Source organism: Athene cunicularia (genome assembly GCF_003259725.1).
Source record: "Athene cunicularia isolate RWA chromosome 3 unlocalized genomic scaffold, athCun1 chr3_part1, whole genome shotgun sequence".
Lineage (NCBI taxonomy): Eukaryota > Metazoa > Chordata > Aves > Strigiformes > Strigidae > Athene > Athene cunicularia.
This window is the reverse complement of record NW_020799097.1, coordinates 44,623,782-44,646,618: the sequence shown is the minus strand read 5'-3', so window position 1 is coordinate 44,646,618 and position 22,837 is coordinate 44,623,782.

Sequence of the window (22,837 nt, the reverse complement as noted above, 5' to 3'; positions counted from 1 at the left end):
AAAACAGCTGGTTATATCATTGGTAGCTGACCTATGTGATACAATTTGACCATGAAGAGATTATCTCTAATCTAGCTGTAAATGTTATCATTTCCATGTTGCAGACTGTCCTGGGGACAAAACCCATTGAAGAGGACTTTTCCAGCATGTTTTTCTCTACAATCCTCCATGGCACACAGACGTAAAGTTTGACACTGACTCTGGACGAAGAAGATGGTCACAGACTTCAGAATCCCCACAAGACCGATGGGAGGCTCTAGGATATCCATGGGGATGGAGTTTTTGTGTCCCTGGTTTGGCTATGGCAGCCTGTGACAGAGCTGGGTCCCTAAGGTTGCATTGCCTGAGTATCCCAAACTACAGCTAGGCACCTCGGGAGACAGAACTGAACCCAAAAGGTTGCTGGGAGGCGATATCTGTTCCTTCCAGCCTTGCTCTTGACTTTCTCTTTGCTGAGTCTTGCTCTCTCCCCACAGACAGATGGAGATGGAGATGTGAGTGTCCACTAACAGGTTGAAAGGATGTTTACACTGTAAATGACTGTTTGGCTTCCCAAATGCGAGGGAGCCTATTTAGACACAGTGTGATATCTAGCTGGGAGTTAATGCCTTGACAAACTTGACTCTGTGGAGGCAAAGTAAGATGTCCTGTCCTCATGCCTACCCCATGCACGAGGGATGTGGAGGCAGCCTCACAGCTCTGGCTCTCATCTATCAGCACCGACACTTCTCATGAGTACCTCTGTCCCATCCCTCTCCTCTGTTGTGCTATTAACATTAGAGAGAGCCTGTCCACCAAACACTTCTGATTTCATGTGCATCACAGCCAGCAACTGTATTCAAATGGCCCTGTTTGCTGCTACTTGAGAGATAAGATTCCCAAAATAAGGCAATAAATATCCATAGTAGCTCTTGCTTATTTTTACAAGCACCTGCCATAAGGAGGACCCACATCATCACTGCAGTGCATGAAAATGTAGATGTTTATAACAGGCAAAGTCTAGCCAGCCCTGTAGGGAGGTCTTTTGGTGCTCACAGCTTCCCAGCTGTGCTTGGTGCTTCCTTCCAACCCTCACACCCCCAACCAGGGTGGATGCTGCTTGCTGCCTCTTCTGGGTCTCTCTCAGGCAGATGAATAGCTCAGGACAGAGCCTGCCGGCCACCCACCCTGCCTGGGGCCGGGCTGCTGGGGAAGGGGGACGGGCAGGCAGGCACTTTCTTTGTCGTCCAGGGCTGCTGGCGAGAAGAGGAGCAGTGACAGCCTGAGTGCAGAAGCAAAGAGCAGGACCAATGAGGCTGAAGGTGGCTGCCCCTTCCCTCCTGGCACGGTGCAAATATCTGCTTTTTTAGCCCCCTTCTTCCACTGTGTCTGACTGTGTGTGCAAAATGCTGTTCTGGCTGGATTTGGGTGGCTTAGAAGCCACAGAAAACAGCAACAGCTCTGAGATTGCTCAAGCACTGTTAAAAATCATAGAGCTCCATTCCTGCACATAGCACTGAGATACTGGTGCCAGGCTGTGAGATTTTGGGGCTTCGGAAATGGGTTATTACAAGTATATAACCAGTGATCATAAACGGTATTTATTTATCTTTATGTGAGTACCTAAAATGCCCAAAACACACATAAAGCAGCTATTTATTTCTCCAAGGAGCATTTAAAATGCTTGTTCTTCCATGGATTACCTATGTGAGTGAATGAACTTAAACCACTAAACAGTTGATTCTGAGCCAAATTTTCAATGGATATTAAAAAAAGATGTACACGTACCTAGGAAAGTGTGCATTGCCACACGAGGTAAATGCATGCAAATGAAGATATCCAAGTACAATGGCCATAAAGCGTTGATGAAAGGTATTTTATTGACACTGAAGTAATCTTCTTGAATTGCAAATTTTGGCTTCATTTCCTTTTCTGTAACCAGTGCAAAAGCAAAGAAAGGATCTGATTTCCTGGAAGCAGGTTTGTCTTATCTGTTAATATATAGTCCCACCTTTTACATTGGGTGAATATATTTGTATGTCCTTGGTTAGCATAATTTGGGACAAAAAGGAGGACATATCTTGATTTTTCAGAGAGAAGCAGGATGTATTCTTGGGAATTTTTGAGGATGAATTCTAGGGAAGTATTCACACATTTCTTTAAAGAAAATGTGAAAACAAATCGTGTCTAATCAGAGCATTAGCAAATTGTTACAGTACTGAAACTTTTAGTACATGGTTTCCTATAGGTAAACTATCTTATAGGGTTTTGTAGGAATGAAGACAGTCAAGTTGAAGTTAGCTTGTACATGAAATTTCTTAGGATGGGACCTTCAGAAATACTAAGTGGTGCATGACCTTAGCTCCCATTTTTGAAAGTGATTGAGCTTAGAAACACTAGAGCATGCGTGCTGGTGTGCTGGTGATGGTGTGGAGAATCCTGATGGCTGCTCCAGCTCAGGCTGCAATGCCATCTGCCTGTGTCTGCCTGGTGGTGTCTGTATGGCGATGGTGGAGCTAGCAAGCTCTTCTGATACCTGTTGGCAAGGGTGGTTTCAAGGCTGTGCTCAGGTGGTGCCGTTTCAGGGACTGCTACACCATACATAGCTGCATTAAGGTCCCACTGATTCTCAATTCAGTGCAGGCTCCCCAGTCCCTTGCTTGCTTTTGAAGACTCACTTAGGAAGTTTCTGAAACTTTTACCTTAAGGCTCTTTGCTGACATCATGAGAAAGTGAGGGAGCAGATGCAAGTACCCATGTAAAATAAAAATATAAGTATTTAATATTTGAAATTTCAATGGAACCACTGTTCTGTTCAGAGATAGTACTGTCCATTCAAGTGCTAGAGTGAGAAGCATCTCATCTTAAACCCACAGAGCTGGCAAAATCTCATTCTGAAATCACAGTATTTCTTTCATGAGATGCAAAATACGGGGAAATAAAGCTCAGTTGAAATTTTCCTCCACTCAGGAGGTAAAATAGAAAAAAAATAAAAACCCCTACACAAACAACAAGCAGAGCTTTCTTGACCCAGATGACTTCACTAGTTGGTGCCTTGTTTTCTTCCTTTTCCTTGGCTGTCATTGCATCTTGCCCCCTGTAAGCAGCTCAGTCTCATTAAAAGCAATGTGGTGAAACTAGCCACATCATTATACTCACTTAGATAGAGTTCTTGTAGCCAGCACTTACTGTTCATAATAACTGCCACTAAGGATTTGTGAACCCCCTATTGGCACCTTCCTGGTGGTTTGTTGGGGGATTTTTTTTTTTTTTGGTGTGTCTTACTTTGAAATTTACATGTCTTCAGAACAACTAAAATTCACAAGAACAAACTAATTAATGGATTCCAGTTTTGACAGCTACAAGAAGACAGATGAGAAAGTAACATGCTTCTGGCAGCGTGTTATCAATTGGGAGGCACCAGTGCATCGCCTCTATGTGGTACAGTGAGCTGGAACCGACACTGACAGATGACACAGCCCTTGACAGTGAAGCCTGTACGAGCTGACAGCTCCACTTGCACTCAGGCAGGTCCATGCTTGGCACTGGAACTGAACCAGCTTGATGTGCAGAATATGCTTGCTTTTATCTTCCCCTGGCTGTACAGTGGGCAGACTGAACAGCACTGGCAGGGGGATCCCAGGACCTACCTTAGAAAGTTACAAACGTAAGAAGTGCTAAGATTTTACCAGTAAAAATAAACTAAACCAGTCGACAAGTATCATTATCTTTCAGCTGGTGCTTTGCTCTCCTTTTTAAAAGCAGGGTGTTTCCCTGCCCAGTCTGACGAAGGGAGCTTGGCTTCATATGGACCAGTGGGTGTCTCTGGTTGGATTCTCTAGTGTCTGCTAAGGAGCTTGCTCCAAGCAAGCCTCTGCTACAGCTGGGCAGCCTGAGCCCCCCTCTGTCACACAGATTCTCCAGTGTCAAAGAAGGGCTGAACACGGATGCCTGCCTTTTTTTCAGGTGGATCTCTCTTCTCTGGGCAGCTGCCTGCTTTCACAGATCTGCAGGAACTTGTGACTTTGGGCCGATTACCCTTCTGTCAAATTGGGTCAAAACTAGCCAAAGGTTTAAGTTCAGATGGTGCTGGGGGTTGGAGAGAGGGTGTGGATGCACATGCAAATGCAGACTGTGATAACATATTTCCTTTGAAAACAAGGATAATACAGCAAGGATAGAGCTTCTTCACACTATACATTCAAGACATATATCTACAATCTTAAGATTAGACTGAGCCTGAGTTTAGAGGCCCTCGCAGTCTTATCTAATTCTTCCCAAAGGGGACAGGGATGCTAGAGGCACCTGGGTAACTGCTCCATGCCATGGTGAATTACAACCCTACAGCAAGTATCTCTTCACGGATTACTATGATAGATATTTGTTCTAGTCCTCCTCTCTTACTGTACATAGATGAGTTCAGGAGTTGACCATATGCTTTATAAAGGAAAAGATTATTGGAATGAATATTCTCTCATGGATTTAAGAGAATATAGTCTTAATGAAGAAACAGGCTGGTCAAATTAGTTTGAATCAGCTTAAGTCTTCAAGAAGCTTCCTTTCCTTCATCTCTAATGCTGTAATTTTTTTTCAGATCACATTACAGAGGAACTGAGAGCCCTATTAAGGGGAAAACCCAAGTTTTATGGCTCCAGCGAGGGAATTTATTGCAGCCAACACATCTCTCTCCCTTGCTCCTTACAGCTCCATGTGGCCCTTCTGCCTGCTTCCCTCCTGTTCATTACAGTCTCCTTTGGCCCTCGAGAGCAGCTGCCAGTGCTCCCTTGGCCTAACGCCGGGGTGACACGAGTAATAATACCGGCAGAAGCCAGAATGGCATTGGGCATACTTGTCCACATTCAGCAGCTGTCAACAGGAGCTATTTGAAAGATAGATGGGGGTTTATATGGCTTTGTTTGTGCACATGTGCCTCAGAATACAGCGCTTAACTAGAAGGAACATAATTCCACCAGCTTCACTGGGACTATTTGTATCCTTAATATTATGCTCATGTTTTAGGGACTTTGCTGAATCGGGACCTAAATTTGTGAAATTTGTGTTGTGTGCACATTTGCCTGGATTTCTCTGTGCTGCAGGTACCCATGCATGCTGTCATTTCAGCTATTCAAGAGCTCGGTAGTACTACGTAACAGGAGGTACATTTCACACAGTCTGTTTCTGAGTGTTTTAAAGTGTAAGAAAAGAAAAAAGTTCATTAAAAATTGGTCTATAAAAAGACAACTGGGCAAATTTTTTGAAGTGCTTTTCTCTGTGAAGCTCTCTGAGGACAAAAGTTTTTTTCCAGATACTGATACTTTTGCTTACTGTTACACATCTATGTGATGCATAAATAATAGATCTGCTGGAAGTCTTCAGAAAAATTTGTTTAATGAGGATCAAGATTAACAGAACTTCCCTTTAAGTCAACAAGAAGGAATTTATATTCCTTTTTTCCAGGTAGTCTTTGTGCATCACCTTCCCTTTCCCTAAAAACCAAACAAAATCCACAGCCTGAGTTGCCCCAACTTCTCAGGTGGATCATATAATTCAGAAAAAAGAAAAGCAGGTAAGCATGATCGTATTTTATTTTATTTTATTTTATTTTATTTTATTTTATTTTATTTTATTTTATTTTATTTTATTTTATTTTATTTTATTTTATTTTATTTTTTTTATGATAATGTTCAGATAGTCTTACTTTAGCTTCACAGTCAAGGAACAGTGAGGCAAAGAGCAGCAATTGCCTAAAGCAACATTATGGTCCTGTGTTGAGCCTTGAAGCCCCCGTTCCCTCTGAAGCAATGGAAAGGCGCATTCTCATCTCCACTTGGTGTCTCCTTCTCTTGTTGAGGCAATCCGCCTGGGTAGCAGCGTGACAGTTGGCAGGCACTAGCTCAGTCAAGGCAGCATGTTGGAGGGCAGCACTGCAGGCGCTGCCTGCCCGAGTCAGGTTGGTCATGTAGGGGTGAAAGGCTTCATTTCAACACTGCAGTAGCATGCTGTCACTATGTTTGAGCAGACAGTTATTGAAAAATTCTTGCCTTTAAGAACTTCTACCTACCTGATAAGTTACCTTTCAGAAGGAATTTCAAATATCTCTTCTTAGCCTAAACTAGTTCAGAATTAACAGAATATAGAAAAACAGTGATTTTCACTGTAAAATTATTTTCCTAGGCAAAACCATTGTATTTCCTGGATCCAGATGTTTGGACATATATGTTGCACCAGATAATTTTTAAAGAAAAAGATTATAGAAAAGATGAGCTAAGGATATGTGGCCAGAGTTTTTTCTCTCTTATTTCATACTGATGAAAACTAATTTTATATAAGCAAATAGAAAAACATCACTGGTGTTCTTAATTTTTAGGTATTAAAAAAATCCAAACCTCTCTGGGGATAAAAATATCTTATTGATACTGCTCCTGATTTAAGAAGTATTTCCAAGCACAGAATAAACATGCTGTGGGAGGTGCTCAAAGGTGTTATGAGTGCCCTGACTGGTCTTCTGCAAAGGTCCGTAGAAATAGCTATTTAGAAATCAGGCCCTCACTTCATTCCCTCTAATATGAAATGGAGCAGTGAATTGACGACCCTTCGCAATGCACCTTGCAGCAAGAACCTAGGGTGTTTGACTATTCAGAACCGAAGGTATTGTCCTTCAGGTGTTGTTTTTTTTTCTTTGAGGAGTTTTGCTTCTATACTGGTTGTGAGAGTCACATCCTTACACACTTACAAAACAAAGCAAGATCACTGAACAGGCAATTTGTGAACTCTGCCTATCTAGGTTAGGAGCTGAATCCAAATTCAAACTAGATCCAGATGAAATATTTATGAGTATGCATGGATAGATATTTACACAGAGAGACATGGATATAGACAAATTCAGATTATCTGTTTTTCTCCTGCATGATCAGACTGTTCCTGGATTGCTTGCTTAGATATATTTTAAATGGCTTGCATTTATATTCATGGTGTTGCACATATCTGTGTTCTTGCTGTTTTAGATAGATTTTAAAATATCATACTGAAATTTTATGGAGCCTGATAAAGTTGGATAGCAAACTTTCTTAAACAGAATGAAATTGTGTACTATCTAACATCATACTAGGCTATCCAAGATATTCTTTAACTTCATTAAATACGACATAGAGTATGCAGTTCTTTTTCTTTGACATTTTTTGAGCAAGTTCTCCTCAAAACCCTCCATCATTTATATCTGCAGCCCAAGAACACATGCAGTATTTCTTTACAGCCTTGTTTATCAAGAGAATCTCAAGCAGAGGAAGCTATGGTGAGCCAAATTTTCTGGCAGTATAAGTGGGGAAGCTCAATGACCTCATGAAGGCTCTGGTAATTTATATTACTAGAGGCTGACTTTTATGGTGTATCAACATTATGGAGATTAACAAAACATACTAAAAATTTCAACTGAATATGTATTGTGATATTGTCAGCATGAAAAAAAAGCATATTCTACCTGAGGAAAAATGACCTTAAATTTTTTCTTGACAGTTTCACTTCCTTGACTCTGTCCTGCATTCAGACAGGTAAATGTAGTGCCTCTGGTTTTTGTTTCTGTTTTGAAGTCATTCATGGAAGAGAGATCCACCAAGTCCTGTTAAAAACAAAAAACTCTCTCAAGCTCAGAAAGCTCTCGAGATGCAAATTTGTAGTTGCTAGGAGAGTATTTTGGGGAAATATATCTATGTGTTTTCTCTGTTTTCATACTTTTCTGTAGCCATCTTCCCTCAGACACTGCTAAAAACAGGGTCTTGGGCTACATGGACCTTATATTTGTTAGAGTCAAAGAGGCTAGGAGCAGACATAAACCCAAACCAGATTAAATTCTCAGAGTTATCCTATAAGTAGAAATGTTTGCTGATACTCAGAGTGGATTAGATTCTGATAATGACATTTTGCTCTTTTCTAGATGACCCTGGGTCTTTTCCTCAGAAGTATATGTTTGTGTTTCTCTCTCAGAAGTTATGATGAGTAATCAGACAAACCCTATTCAAAATATCCTACTGACAATGTCCTTACAGTGCCCCTTGTCCCTGACTCTTATATCTGGAAAGGACTAGCACTTTGCTTTTTGTCACAAAGTCATACCTGGCATATGAGAAATGGGATTCCATTTCATGCATGGTTTTTCTGCTGTAACACTGAAAGACAGAAATGGGGAGCTAGAAGTGGTGAGGGCAGAAAGAAGGAAGGAGTTTTACTCCTTTGAGAACATTAAACACTAAATAAGAAAATAGAACTGCCTTTTTTTTTTTTTCTTTATAAAATGATAGTTTTTCACAGTAGCTGAAGTGAGGAAGAGACTATCCAGTGGTTGAGTAACAGGGCTGAGATTCAGGACATGCAGCTCCAGCTTCTGCCCTATCCCAGCAACTTCTCGCATGGCTATAGGAGTCTGTCCATACTACTAAATGAATGAGGACCAAAGAAGAAGTTTTCTCTCCAGGCCCCAGTTATGCACCCTGCTAATTGCTTTCCCACTCCTGGCTTGGGTTTGGATCACTGCAGACAATTCATTCCCAGACAAGGCACAGGTACCTTTCCTGCTGAATTCACTCCCAGGCCTGTTCCTGAAAGGCAGGATGGAGAAGACTGCATTAGGTCTGGATTCTCCTGCCTGGCACAGTTTTCCAGAACTATCTCACCCACTTGGCACCTTCACATCACCCTCCAAGACATGTTATGTGAAGCCCTCAGTTTTGTAAAAACACCAGCAGGTTGCAGTGCAGGTTTCATATTATTCCAGCAGTTCAAATTGAAGAAATACAAAGAGGGAGTCATGATTACATCTAAAATCTGCAGAGGCGCCACTTGGTCCAGAAGAGACCCAGGCATTGTGTGAATGATGTGGAGACAGCTGAAAGGAGTATCTCCTTCTGTTTTCTTCCCTGAGAAATCTGAGTCAGCAGTTGCCTTTAACAATATTTTTTTAAGCAGCCAGATTAACAGCTGGAAATTCTAAGTGCTACTGTAAGCTTTGTAAACAATACAAAAGAAGCTAGCTTTTTGATAAAGCAGTTCTGGTAGGAAAGAACAAGATTTATCCGTTATTCTTCCTGAATGCGATGTCTTTAAAGGAAGGCTCATCAGAAATGTATATAGCAATCCTGTTTTCAAGACATTCTTAAGAATTTCCTTAATTAGCCATCCATGTTTACTGTACTTGTCCCTTATAATATGTGCAGTGTTATATTTTCTATCTGTAATCTCTTTGTTGATTTTGATTCTTCTGAAATGTGTTTTTCCCTCCAATGAAAAATACCAAAAGGGCTTTCATTCAAGAAAATATGCTCAGCATCTGAAAGTTTGGGGTGTGTGGGAGTCACATCCTTTTTGTACAGTTTCATTTAGTACAGTGGGAGGTTAACTCTTTACTGTCTCCTGGAAAATTAAGTTAAACTTGTGGAGCTTGCAGCATAGGTCTCAGGGGGAAGGGAAAGTTTCAAGGGAAAGCCCTGCAGCTGCTGCTCTCCTGGAGAGAGAGGGCAGATGGGAGGGAAGGAGAAGGAGCTCTACCTGTGCTTGCAGTGCTGCGTCCTGGAAAGGCAAAGCATCGTTCTCACTGCTGCAAAATAGCTAGTGGAGCTGTATAGCAGCTATGACTTTGGTGCTGGATAGGGAGGACTCCCTGGAAGCACTTACCTTTCTGAGGCTGAAGGCCTCGGCAGACAATAAAATATTACTAATGGACTACAGTTGCATTTTCAGTTATAGATCAGGTTCTGTACTGTTAAGGATCCAGCATAATAGCTCCATGTTAAGCTTTTTACATAGCTCCTCTTTTATTTTCCAGTTCTGTTGTGACTCCAGAGTCAGCTTAAAAGCTCTAGAAGCTGATGAGAAAGTATTGCATGCTGGACTGGAAAGAAAATAAACAGTATTTCGACCTTGTCACCTTCTTAATTCTGGTTGATTTGTGGGCCACAGGGGATCCTCTGCTCCCTGCCATCTGTAACTGTTCTTCTTTGACAACCTTGCACACTGGTGATGGTCTATGCCACTATGCACACTTTGCACATTCAACATGTTTTCTCCCACCCATGACCCACCATCTCCCTCTCTTGGCTGCATTTGTTCATCTGAGACTACATGACACAGACACAAGAACAGTATATTTGTAGGAAATGTTGAGACTGCCACCCCAGAGAGTACTTCCCAGCTCCTAATCTGCTTTAGCATCATACCAAGGCCTGAACTGCACAGAAGCAAGGGAGATGTGATGGTCTCCAGCAGGGCACCTGAGGCCACCTGCCCTGTGGTAAAGGCACAGCCATGTGGCTGATTTACCCTTTTTTCACCTGGGGAATTGCCATAGATTATTACAGGCTTTTTACTCTGCAGGAGGAATATAAAAGAAGGCAGGAACCAGTATCTGGCTTGCTGACAAAAAGACTTCAGGCCAAATGACTCACCTCTGGAAGAGTCAGACAAAGCTTTTCAGAGGACATGACTTACAAGGAAATTCAGTATCTGGGATTTATTTATTTTTTTTTTTTTTTTTTTTTTTTTTTTAGCTCTTAAACAGTAAATCTGCATACAGAAAGAACATAGACTTCAGACTCATGAAATCTGAGGACAGACTTCATAAATGGTCACTTCCTGTGACTTACCCACAGAGGCAGAGAAAGCAGGTTTTTAGAATCTTATTGTTGCCCAGATCACAAAACCCTGATGCTTGTTTACATGAAGATGGCAAGCTGAGCATTGCCTCTGGTTATAAGCATATCATTTATGAAAGCATCCATCCCGAAAGAGAGGAGTTTGCTTCTTATGAGAACTGTCTCCTTTTCCTCTCAGCTCTTCAGTTGAAGCTTTGCCAAAGAGGTCAAGTAGACAGCAGTCTCACAAAACTGAGTCACCTAATGTACTTAGTGTATTCATAACTCTGATGGTTTCTAAATATACTGCTAGAGAAGGACCAGAGTGTTCAGGAAAAGACCACAATTATAAAAATGTGAAGATCCAGTACAAATAGCCAAACGTGGAGTAAGATGTAATACAACGGACTACTTGGAAGATAACTCTAAAGTTGCATTACCTTGAAATTGTTCCCATTCTGTGCAATAGTTTATACCTTAAGTCCTTCAAGAATTTACTGCAGCATAAACTATGTATGTCAGAATAAACTCACAACTTACTCTGGATATCACTGAAAATCAACTGGTGTGTTTGCTTGAAATTTGCGATATTATAATATGTGGTAATTCTAATGAAATGTTTAGTTTTGCCATAATAATTAGAAGTGATTATACTGTACAATTTTCATGAACTATCCCAGTGAATGAAAAGGATAGGAAATTGCGTAATATATATTGGTATTTTTTCCCTTTGAGAAGTCACGTAACAGATTTGTTGGGTACTTTGTTCTATAATGCTTTGCATCTTCGGAACAACCCCTTTTACATGGGACAGAGAATGATTTGATATCTGCTTGCAATAAAATTACAGGCTGCATATCATTGCTACTTCACTAAAATGTGATTTGAAATAGTCCAAATTAAAAACAACAGTTCCACTTTGACAGTTTTTGGGTACTTTGCAAGTCCATTTTTAATTAACCAATTTTGCTATAGATAATATAACTGCAAACAAGACACATTTACAGAATTTTAAACCTACCTGTAAAAACCTTGCCAGAGGATTGGATTTAAAAAAAAAAAAAAGTTTCATTTTTCTGTTTTATGAGTCCTAATTGAGGTTTCCTTGTCACAATGAAGGGTAATTCAGGAGGTGATCTAAAGAAGCTTTTTATAATCCACCATATTGTACTTATAGATAGCACTTCCAGTACTACTACTGCCTGATTTATTCATTTCAGTAGGTTTACACAGTATTTCTATGGTTGTCTGTTGCAGAAGTGAAGAACAGTCATAAATAATGTAGGAAGTCTCCTAATTATAAAGAAAAGCATACATAAGAAATGAAAAAAAAATGTTACCAATGGACTACAGCTGCATTTTACAATTGCAAGGAATTGTAATGGCTTGATGAACTAAATCATGTAGCTTGTCTAAGCATAACAAGGTGAGCTGGAAAAATAAAATAAAACTCCTTTCTGTAAATAGTTCTTGTACTGAGACCAGATCTCATAGCCTACTACAAGGTAGAAATGGCAGCAGCAGAGAAGGATGGGTGGGGAGATGTGAGGAAGGTGCTAGATGACCAAGAAGATGAGACATACATAAATGGTCCTTTGAGCGCTATTTTCCTGACAGCAGCAGTGTGCACCGTTAGGCAGACAACTATTCTGCCTGTGTTTAAAACCAACTCTGCACAGGATGCTCCAGTTTTGTCAGAGCCGGGTTTTTCAGCATTTCTGGATCTAAACACTTGAGAAAGGAATCAGGTCAATATTAAGATACTTTTGTTTAGAGATGCAGACATGGGTTTTAGTGGCGTCCTGATTGCACTAATCTTCCAGCTGCTGGTCCAGAAGGGTGAAGTTGCTCACAGCCCCGTGCAGAGGTCTTAGATTCTAGAGAACATCTCAGATAACACCAAGTATCTATATTTAGGTAACTAAATTGAGCCTTAGGTGTCTACATTGAGATATCTACAGGTGATCAAGGTATCTAATCTTTTTGTAACCTGTGGAGATCTGCTCTTTACAGTCAATGGAGACCTGAGTTTGTTCTCCATGGTACCCTGACAGTATTGAGTGGGTCTCTATTTACTGAGACAAGAGCTTAGATACCTGCTTCCTACGTAGACATCTAAACATACACATCTATATCCAGAGCTGAATCCCACTCCAAATTCTAATTTAAATTCTGGTTAGTTTTGTTCTCACTGAAACTAGACATTTTTTTATTGCTGTCTAAATTGTGGTGATGTCCAAAACATGCAGTTTTGAGATTAAATAACTCATTAATTAAGTCAACTTTAAAGTCTAGCTTGGTGGTGGCAGAAACAGCACATTCACCTGTGGCACGGTAGCAATGTGGTAACAATATGATCTACTTACTACAGAAGACTACAGAGAACAAATTAGGAATTAAATGTTAGTGTGCAGGTTCTCTTCCTGTTGACGTGTAAAATGGACGGCTCTGGAAAGCAACATTGCTTTTAACTGAGCTTTTACTGTTCTTCATTGCATGACAGCAAGCTCCTCTCAGTCTATCGGAACATGGGACTACTAGGAGGTGTACAAAATGTTCTTCACACCTGGTCATCGGTACATGGCTCCAGACAATTCTGTTTGTTTGTTCCTTAGCTCTGTCAACAACAAATTGGATTAGAAAGCTTAAAAAAATATATCTGCCAAAAGTGATTTGTTACAGGATTTCTTAATATCTTTCTGATGTTGTATCTGAGAAGCCTAAAAGGAAAATGAGAAATAATCTATTTCATCTACGTCCTGACGACAGATTAGAGGAGCAGCAGAAGGAAATAAAAAATAACACTGGACTAGGCTGGACGCGGATGATCTTGGCTGGGTGAAGAAGAAATGCTTGTGGACAAAAGCTCAAAGATGGTGTACAATTTATCTAAGTGACTTTATTCACTTGGATTCAGCTCGCAAAGCTTGGTGCTTAAATAGGATATATAGTCCCAAATTTGGGTGTTGTAATGGGCAATTATCCTTGGGTGAATAAATATGAGGCAGAATTTGTGCCTCCTATTGCAAATACGTAAGTATGAAAAGTTGGGTTCTAAATATTTGCCTTCCTGGCTCAGAACAATTATCAGACATTATATTTTAAGAAGTACACTTTATAGCTTGCAAATAACAGTCATGTGTTTTAATGTATTTAATTTTACTGGCTTGACTTTCACATATTTTAAGAGCTCTCTACCTCTCCTTGGCAGCATAAGAAATTTATCTTGCCAGAGGGATATAAAGGGTCTGTAAATGAAAAACAGGGCTCAATTATTCTAGTTCTGAACATCAAGTTCTCAGGTATTAAGCTGTTTGAGATTATTGTTACCTACCCTACCTTAATGTGAAAGTGAAATCATGCAATGAGGAATGTGCTAGGATGAGTGAAATATTTCCCCTTTCTGTTGTTTTGTTTTGTTTCCTTGCAGTTAAGAGAAGCATAAAATGTGCAATTGAATCCTGTTTGGTTGATATTAAGATAATAATTTCACACACATACCCATACAAACAATGCTGCAATGAAAACTGAATACATTCTTGCAGCCTATGAAAACCTGTAGTAAATAGCCCTACTCTAAATTAACTAATAAAACTTTTCTAATTACGCATGGTAGAAAGGGTAAAGGAGAGTGATAGCAGGAAATTCCTTTTGCCTCACGCTACGGGTTTGGAAATGCAGTGACAGCATTCCTATTGCCAGGCACGAGAGGAGATCATAATGGGATATAACTGTTGCTTGCTCATTTGATTGAACTCTGAAACTATATCAAATAACACTTAATTATACACATAGAATATCATTACAGAAGAGAACTCAGAACAGAGAGCTCAGTGTAAGCAGAAGCATTTAATAATTATACAACTCCTGTAGATGCAAATAGATAACTTGCTGCTAATTAGTCTGGAATTTTACGCTCGCAATATCCTAAGTAAATCTAGTGAAAATTAGTTGGGAGCCTGAACATACAGTTTTACTATAGCTCCATCTGGTATATGCCCTCTGATTACCCAGCACGTTGGCTAGCTGTTTGAGGGACACATTTGATATCTGGCCAAGTTTAAAGGTCTGCTGGAGGTAAAACAATGCCCACCCTTTTACAAGGGGATCATTGTTGCTCAACAATAAAGCTCTCTGGCTTATTTGAATGTCAACAATTCAGAAAAGTTGATGTTTAGAGCCATCAAATAAAATGTTTTTGTGAAACAGTTTATTATTTCAGTGGTAATTATTTGAATCATTCATGGTAAAGGATGTTTGCTAATGAGAGCTTGGCTGCTGTAAATTCCAGGGAGACTGAATGCTCTTTGTGCTGACAAAAAGGCCCAAATCACTGGAGAGCAACTGACTGGACAAATCATTCATCTATGCAAATGCCAGCTGAAATGGTCAGATGCATTTATTACCCTCCTCATTATAGTAAACAAGGCAGAAATCGTGACTGGCAGTTATCAACTTGCCCTGAAGTGTGATTTGTTCTCCTACCACTATTTAAATGAGAGGAAGAAAGGCATGCCACCAGGGACTTTGTCGGTTTATAAAAGAGTAAATGTCACATAGCCCAGTGCTTAAAGACTTTTGATTGACAAATGTTTTATTTGACATATCAAACAATAATGGTTTTCATATCAAATAGTCCATATTTGTTAGCAGAAATTTAACCCTTGGAAGAGTGAGAACTGATTCTTCAGAAAGCTCTGAATCCAGATGGAAAGTTACACGTAAAAAGAAACTCCCTAACTGGGTGGACTGGAAAGACTCACACAGTACTGTAGAAAGATGTTTTTTAATGGAGGCTTGAATGAACTGCTGTCTTAGTTGGAGAGGAAGGCTAATAGCATGTAACAGAAGGAAATAAGGGAGTGATTTTTTTTTTTCCTTCCTAAAAGAAACACAAGAGCAATTTGAAAGATCTAAACAGGACCTGCCTCATCCTCAAACTATGTTCCTGGGACACTTATGCTTCTATTAGGACAGGATATAGTCCGATTTGTTTGAGGAATGTATGGTTTGATCACCAGAAATATTACTGAAAAAAATAAAAACAGACAAAAGGAAGCAGACGAGAACACAAATCAGAATTCTTATTTGTGCTAGGAGTGTGTATTTTTTGCTACCGTTCATTTTAACAAGCACAGGATTTTGTGCTGCTGATCTGTCATTACTGAATATGAACCGATTATTATATAGGTGGCTCTAAGACCCTGTATAAATATTTACAAAATTATATGTCCTCTAGTATTAAACAAGAAAGAAATTACACCTGGTTAAATGATGCTTCACATCATTTGCTGATGATGTCTTTTCACCTCTGTTAATTGGTGCAAGGACCAGATGGAAAAGGCATGTGTGCTCTATCCAAATATGAATGTACACTGATTGTTTGAGAATGATCTTTTTCAACTTTATAGAAGTGGGAGGACAAACTCTGAGTCAGATCTTTTAAACCTTTTCCATTCCAGAACAGTAAACTGGGTCTCAAGAATGAGAAGCTGAGAAAAAAATGAGAGATCATTAGGTATTGTAAGAGGAGAATAAAGCTCTTTGGTCATGACTTATGGGCTGCAGGGTAGGACATGATCCTACCTGCCTATATCTTCTAACCTATACATACTGTTGAACTGAGATTCTGCAGTTCAGGTCGCCTAGAAGAGAAACACTAAGTGGAAAAGAAGCAAGAAAAAGCATATCTGAAAGATGCTTTGGGTTATCTGGAAAATATAATGTGATTTTAATAATAGTATGAATATGAATAATACTGCTTATTAGCTAGCATGATAGAGAGAGGAATTAAAAACAAACAATGTCTATACAATGCTTTATGGCTCTTGTGAATCAAACATTAACTGATTCATTTTCTCATTAGCTCTGTGAAGTGGCATCATTAATCCTCCTTTGTGATGGGAAAGCATCTGTATACATAAATAGGTGGCAGATATTTAAGGTCACTCAGCTGGCTCCAGCAGACCTAAGTGTTACTACCTAGAGCATCTGATTTTCACTTGTGTGCATAGCTTTTACTGTATGCTAGGAGTATGTACAGAGACATTTCCTACGTGCTGAAAATGGATCACCACAGCATTAACTTGGACTGCATACCTCTGCTATCAACATTTAAAGATACCTGCCTTTTAACATCATAAAAAGATCACTTATCTATCACTATTGTCCTTAGAAATACCAGATTTTCCAGTTCAACCTAAAATAATAATTCTTAATTCTATTATTCAGTGTGTGGAGGCAGGTTGGCCTGGTACTTCAAGAGTAATATCCTTGGCCAGTCAGGCTGTGCTGCCTTGCATATAGGAGGAAAAATCCTCCACAGAAATCCCAGAACCACAAGGACATCTGTGAGATAGACCTTGCAGACACAGGTATTGATTAACATTATTGACAATCATAAACATTATGATCATAAACATTATTGATGATCACAAAATAATCCAGTAGTATATGATTTTGTGACATGATGCAACGATGATTGTTGCAAATACAGGGAAGAAAATATTCCAATTTTTTTTCTAACATAGCTTCTATTATTAGATCTAAGTGCCCCCTTGCATTCTGTTCCTAATGTAGTCTGAATACACATATAAAAAGGTCATTTGTTACCAGCATCCTTTTTACAGGCATTTTGAGATTACCCTCCTGTCTTGGGATCCAGCCAGCTCTTTTTTATGAGAGACCCTGCTTCTCCTCCCTCCTATGCCCCCATATTCCCCTTCTATCATCCTCACACTCATCATTTCTTCCTCAGTCTCTCAGAAGCTGGTGTGTTTAAATGCTCCTATCGGTCCACCATTCTAGCTGCCACCAATCTCCTTCTGATCTGCCACGTCATTCCAGAGCTGTTGCTTCTGCAGGTCTTGAGGGTGCTGCCACACTGGGCTGATTTAACACAGTGGCAGAGGCAGACACATGGTTAGCTGCAGAGACAGGACAGGCCAACAGAGCTTTGTAAAAGCTATAAATAGCGTTCTTGGTTTCCAGGATTTTGCAACTGAAGAAGACAAGGTGCTAATGAGGGAGGGAGGAGCACCTGCTCTTCAATGACATTGCTGGCCTCCATCTTCTCCACCGGAGAAAAAGTTAAAGGAGTTGATTAATATAGTTCAGGAAGGTTTCAGGATTAATTTTCAGGAATGTGAGGTAATCAACATTTTCTTGAGCAGTTAGTATGTTCAGTCAATAACAATGCCACCTTCAGGACTAACTATGTGCCCAGAATAAGTGATCATAAGGAAGCCAGGGACAGATCAACACTCAGTCTAAAGGTTTATAATAATAGAAGAGGGAAAAATCTCACTAACAACGCTGAGTATCTTTCATTAATGCATACTGGAAGCCAACAGTAGTCAGCAAAAAAACCTGTTTCATTTTGCCAGTTATTCCAAGTAATGGTGTCCCCTGCATCTCAGAGGTGAGTGGGCTGCATGCACATGAGCAGTTTTCTGTGCATCCCAATCCTCCTTAACCTGTGCAGGAGCTGCAGATGTCACTGCAGCTTCAGGCTTGGACTGATGATCCCTAGCTATGTCCTCCAAACAGTAAGAAAAGCTTTTCGTGCCAGGAAGCACAGAAATCAATACATAAAAAAACCCAGACTCAAATCAAACACTGCTCTTCCGGTGAAACTGCTGTATTTAAAAGGTAAGAATGAAATCACCCTACCATGAAAAACATATTCCAGTGTTCGTAGCAACTGCACACTGGTTTTGGATGAACTGATTAATTACAGTACCAGTAACTCACTGGCAAATCTCAGGCACAATACACTGGGTGGAAAAACATCCAGGAAGAACTGACCGACCTATGATCTTCCTTAAGCAATTTTATAGTGGGATAATTCCAGTCACTTCAAAGGAGTTACCCTCATTCAGAAGTGTACAAATCAGTACAGAAGCAGGCCAAATATTTTTATATATCTGTAGTCAAAAACAATTTAACAGTCATAATCATGTGAAATCATTGGCAGATGTGCTGAATACCTGAAACTGAAAGGAGAATGGAACAAATAAAACAAACTGAAGATATGTCTACATTAAAAAAAATTGTTCCTTACGCAGTCTGATATGTATCCAATACAAAGTCTTTTCATTATTCAGAATTTTTTCAGTGACTGCATCCAAATTAACATAACCATCTATTTCCATGTGAGCAGGAATTCATGCTAATTGTACATTAATTCTCAGGATGAATAATTGAGGTATAAGATGCAACAGCTCAAAAAACTAAATCTTGTTTAGTGCTAAAGTAACAAGTTATAAGCCTTACATTAATCAGGAAAACTTTACATAGGTTTTCATTAACATACCAAGAATCAATCCACAGCTGATAAAATCACAGACCATGAAGGTTTAACAGTGTGCGACTCTATCATACTTAACTCAGTCTGAACACATCTGTATCTTTAAAGTTTCACAACACTAGTAGTTTCATGGCTAGGAACCATCACTCCACATTATGCTATGAATCCTCCTTTCAAAGCAATAACGATGTGTGGATGTGGAAAAGAAATTATTTTTAAACAATGCTAGTTTTTCTTGTTTGTGATCAGCTAGCATTTACTCCTGCTTCCTTGTATTTCTCCCTGGCAATGCTGCACAGAGAACATACGTACAGATGTCCTGCCCACTGCAATTCCTCTGTGTACTAGTATGCCACTATGCTGCTTCATACTGCTGTCTATTCACCCCCTCTTTGTAAGTATTACATAGATCACAAACCTACTTCATCAACTATGGAAGCCAGCCAAATTCCTGCAAGAAAGTAAGATAATTTCAAAAGCTAAAACATGCAAAATGGACGAGAGCTAGCCAAATAAACTAAGACCCAAGGGCTGGAGAACTACTTATAACAACAGATCACTTGTTTCTGACTATCTGTAAGACAAAAATAGAGCATTCATCTCACTAAGGCAAAAAATTCCAACTTTTACCTGTTGGTATAGCAGGGAAAGGAAGGTGGCTACAAGCTTCTAATTAGAAGTTGAAGCTCATTAAGTCTTTGCTGAAATTGGCTGCAAAAAAGCTTATATATTTAGGGAAGTGACAGTCTCTTTTCTTACACGTTATCTGCTGGAAACAAGAAGCATAAGGAACACAACTAAAGACTTCTTTCCAGTTTTACACCAGTGCCCTAGCAATATGAGTGCTCTTTCTCAAGCCGCTCTCCTGGCTTGTTCCACATTCTGGAAAAATGCTTGAATGACAAACTCAGCTAGATGACCTAAAGCCATTTATACTCAACTCTGGGAAGACTGAACTTCTTCTGATGAACAGCCTTTATCTCTTTGAGAAGACAGGTTCCTTTTTTGTGCTCTTGTGTGCTGGGTTTGTGTGGTGGGGCTTTTTGGCTGTAGAGGTGGGGGCTACTGCAGTAGCCCCCTCTCCTCCAGCTCTAAATTGGACCCGCCTCTGGCTAAGGCTGAGTCAATTAGTGATGGTGGCAGCGCCTCTACAAGAAGGGAAACCTGAGAGGGGGGGTGAGTGGATGGATGGACTTTGAGGAGGAGTTACAAGAACGCCTATATGAACACTGAGGTCGGTGGAAGGAATGGGGGGAGGTGTGTTGGAACATAGAATCCCCCTGTATCCTGTGGTAAGGTGGTAGCCCCTCTCCTCCCCCCCCAACACCCATGGAGGTAATTGGAGGAGCAAAGATTCACCTGTGGGTGAATCCAGACTACCGGGACTCTGAGGAGAGAAGCAGCTCCCACTGTTGTACTCGGCGCTGGGAAGACTGCAACACGTAGAGGTGACCCACGCCGGCGCATCTCGAGAAGAACGCATCCCGTGGGGAGGACTCATGGCAGAGCAAGCGTGTGGGGGACTGTGCGAGGGACCACGTGGAGTGGAGGGGGGGGAATGCAGAAGAGTGTTTCCTCCCTAGATTAGAGGGAGAAGCGGCGGACTGACTGCACCCCCCATCCCCTGCCCCTGCGCCGCTGGGGGAAGAGGTAGAGATATCGGGAGCAAAGCTGAGCCCGGGAAGAAAAGGAGGGCTGAGGGGAGGTGTATTTTAAAATATGGTAACGCTTCTCACTGTCTCGTTCTGTCTGTTAAGTGTTGTTATCGTTAGTGTCTTGAATTAAAGTGATGTCCTTTTTCTTCCCCTAATGAGCCTGGGTTTTGCCTGTGACCATTAATGGGTGATGGACCCCTCTGTGTCCTTATCTCGACTCCTGACTCTTTTGATTCATTTTCTTCTTCCTAGAGCTGGGGGGAAGGAGTGAGTGAATGGCTGCGTGGTGCTCAGCAGCCCTCTGGGCTCAAACCAGGACACCCTGTTTGCTGAAAAGGACTTACTAGGTTAACCAAGAGGTCATTAACTACCCAAGTTGTGGTAGATTTCCCATGACTTTTTAGGGCTTGCATATGTATAGAGCTCCCAGAGTTTCCTTCACTAAAATTCAGGAATAATTTTGTTTTAGAAAGCAACAAAATAAGATGCTGAATTCTAATACATATTCTGAACTGCTCCATCACAAGCTTTGCAATGTGCTTTGCATATTTCCTTTTTTTTTTTTTTTTTTTTTTTTTTTTTTTTTTTTTTTTAACACAGTGAGCACTAAAGCCTCCTTAATTTTTATGGGTACATTTTCTTATATTGTCTTTTAATACATCACTTACTTTTTACACTTGCATGATATCTTTAGCTGTGCAGAAAGGTACTAAATAAGCATATGGTTTTACTGTTAGCATATTTACACGGCTGAAAGCAGCTTTTCTGCATGTACATGCTATTTCTGAAAGAAAACTTTTGCACATCTGATGCATCATCATGTCAGAAGCCTAAGACATCAGTTGCAAAGCACCACCATAAACCTCTTCTTTTGCTGCCATTGATAACAATGCTTACATTGATCTGATTGGAACAGCAATAGGAACTTCACAGTACTTTTCATAGTTTTTCAGTTTTGTAACCCTTGGGTGGAATCATCTTACTGTTTAGCATCTGTAACTCTTCAGCTCTGCTGAGCTCGGATTTGACCATGCCATTGTGAAATGTGGCAGCAGTGGATGAGCCACAGGCAGTTTTGTAGCCATGGAACACAAATGACCTATAAAAATATCTCTGGTCATATGAAAATATTATAAAGGGTTTAAAATAGTTATGTGATGCTTGATGAGAGGCTAACAATGTATTTTTGTGAGGCTAGATGACATATCTTTATTGAAATCAATATCGCCCGGATCTGCAAACACTAAAGTGCTGCACTGCAGCTGTACCTATTCCCTTGGTTTCTGTGCTAAAAAACTGCACAGTGTGGATATTACACAAGTCTATGTCAGAACTACCAGTCATCTGCTCCTTGTTGCCAGTCAGATCACACAGCTGTTATGCAAGAAAATATGAAATGGTTGATACATTTCTAAAGAAAAAGTACTGGCATGATAAAGGAGACTTGAGCTGATTAACAAATTACTACCAATCAATATCGTAAGCCTAATAAAACACAGGGTCCCGTTAATTATCAGAACTTTCTTTTCATCATGAAATTGCAACAAGACCTTGTTCAAATGTACCATGTAGCTCTCTAGTTGTTATGAAGAAGGAATCAATTGTCCCTGTTCCTTAAGCATACATGTCTGTGATACTTGTCTGCACTCCTAGCAGGCTGCAAGGAAAGCCTAGAGACTAGAAGCAGCTGACAGTGCACCAGAAGCACTTAGCTTTAGAAATCTGACATTCAGAAGGTTAAAGCAGTGAGTCCGGTTTGAAGAAAGTAGGTGCTTTGCCAGAATTGCCTCTGGGAAAGTTTTTATGGCATAGACACCTAGAGCATTTACTTGTCTGCTGGAATAGAAAATAGTGGTAGCCCAAGGGCTAAGGGAATTTCCTACTTATTCTTTCAATTGTTATTCAGGTTTCAGTGTTTCTGTATATCTTGCTAAAATGTTATACAGGTTTTACATTCCCACTCTTAAATTTCAATTGAATGAAGTAACAAGCTGTGCAGTGTCAACACAAAACCTTAATAAGATTCTTTCTATCTCTGTCTCTTTAGATCCCTATATGAAGCCTATTGCTGGTTAAAATTAGCATATTATCCTTACTGGATCCTACTGCCACTGACAAAGGATTCTGATTTAAAACTTGTCTGAAGATTCTTGCACAACAACCTCCTTGTATACAGTAGATTTTTGCTATCTCAAATTCCCTAATCCTCATTAAAACCTTATGAAGACTTCAGTCAGCACATCCTTTCCAGGCTCTAGGATTATTGCTCATATTTC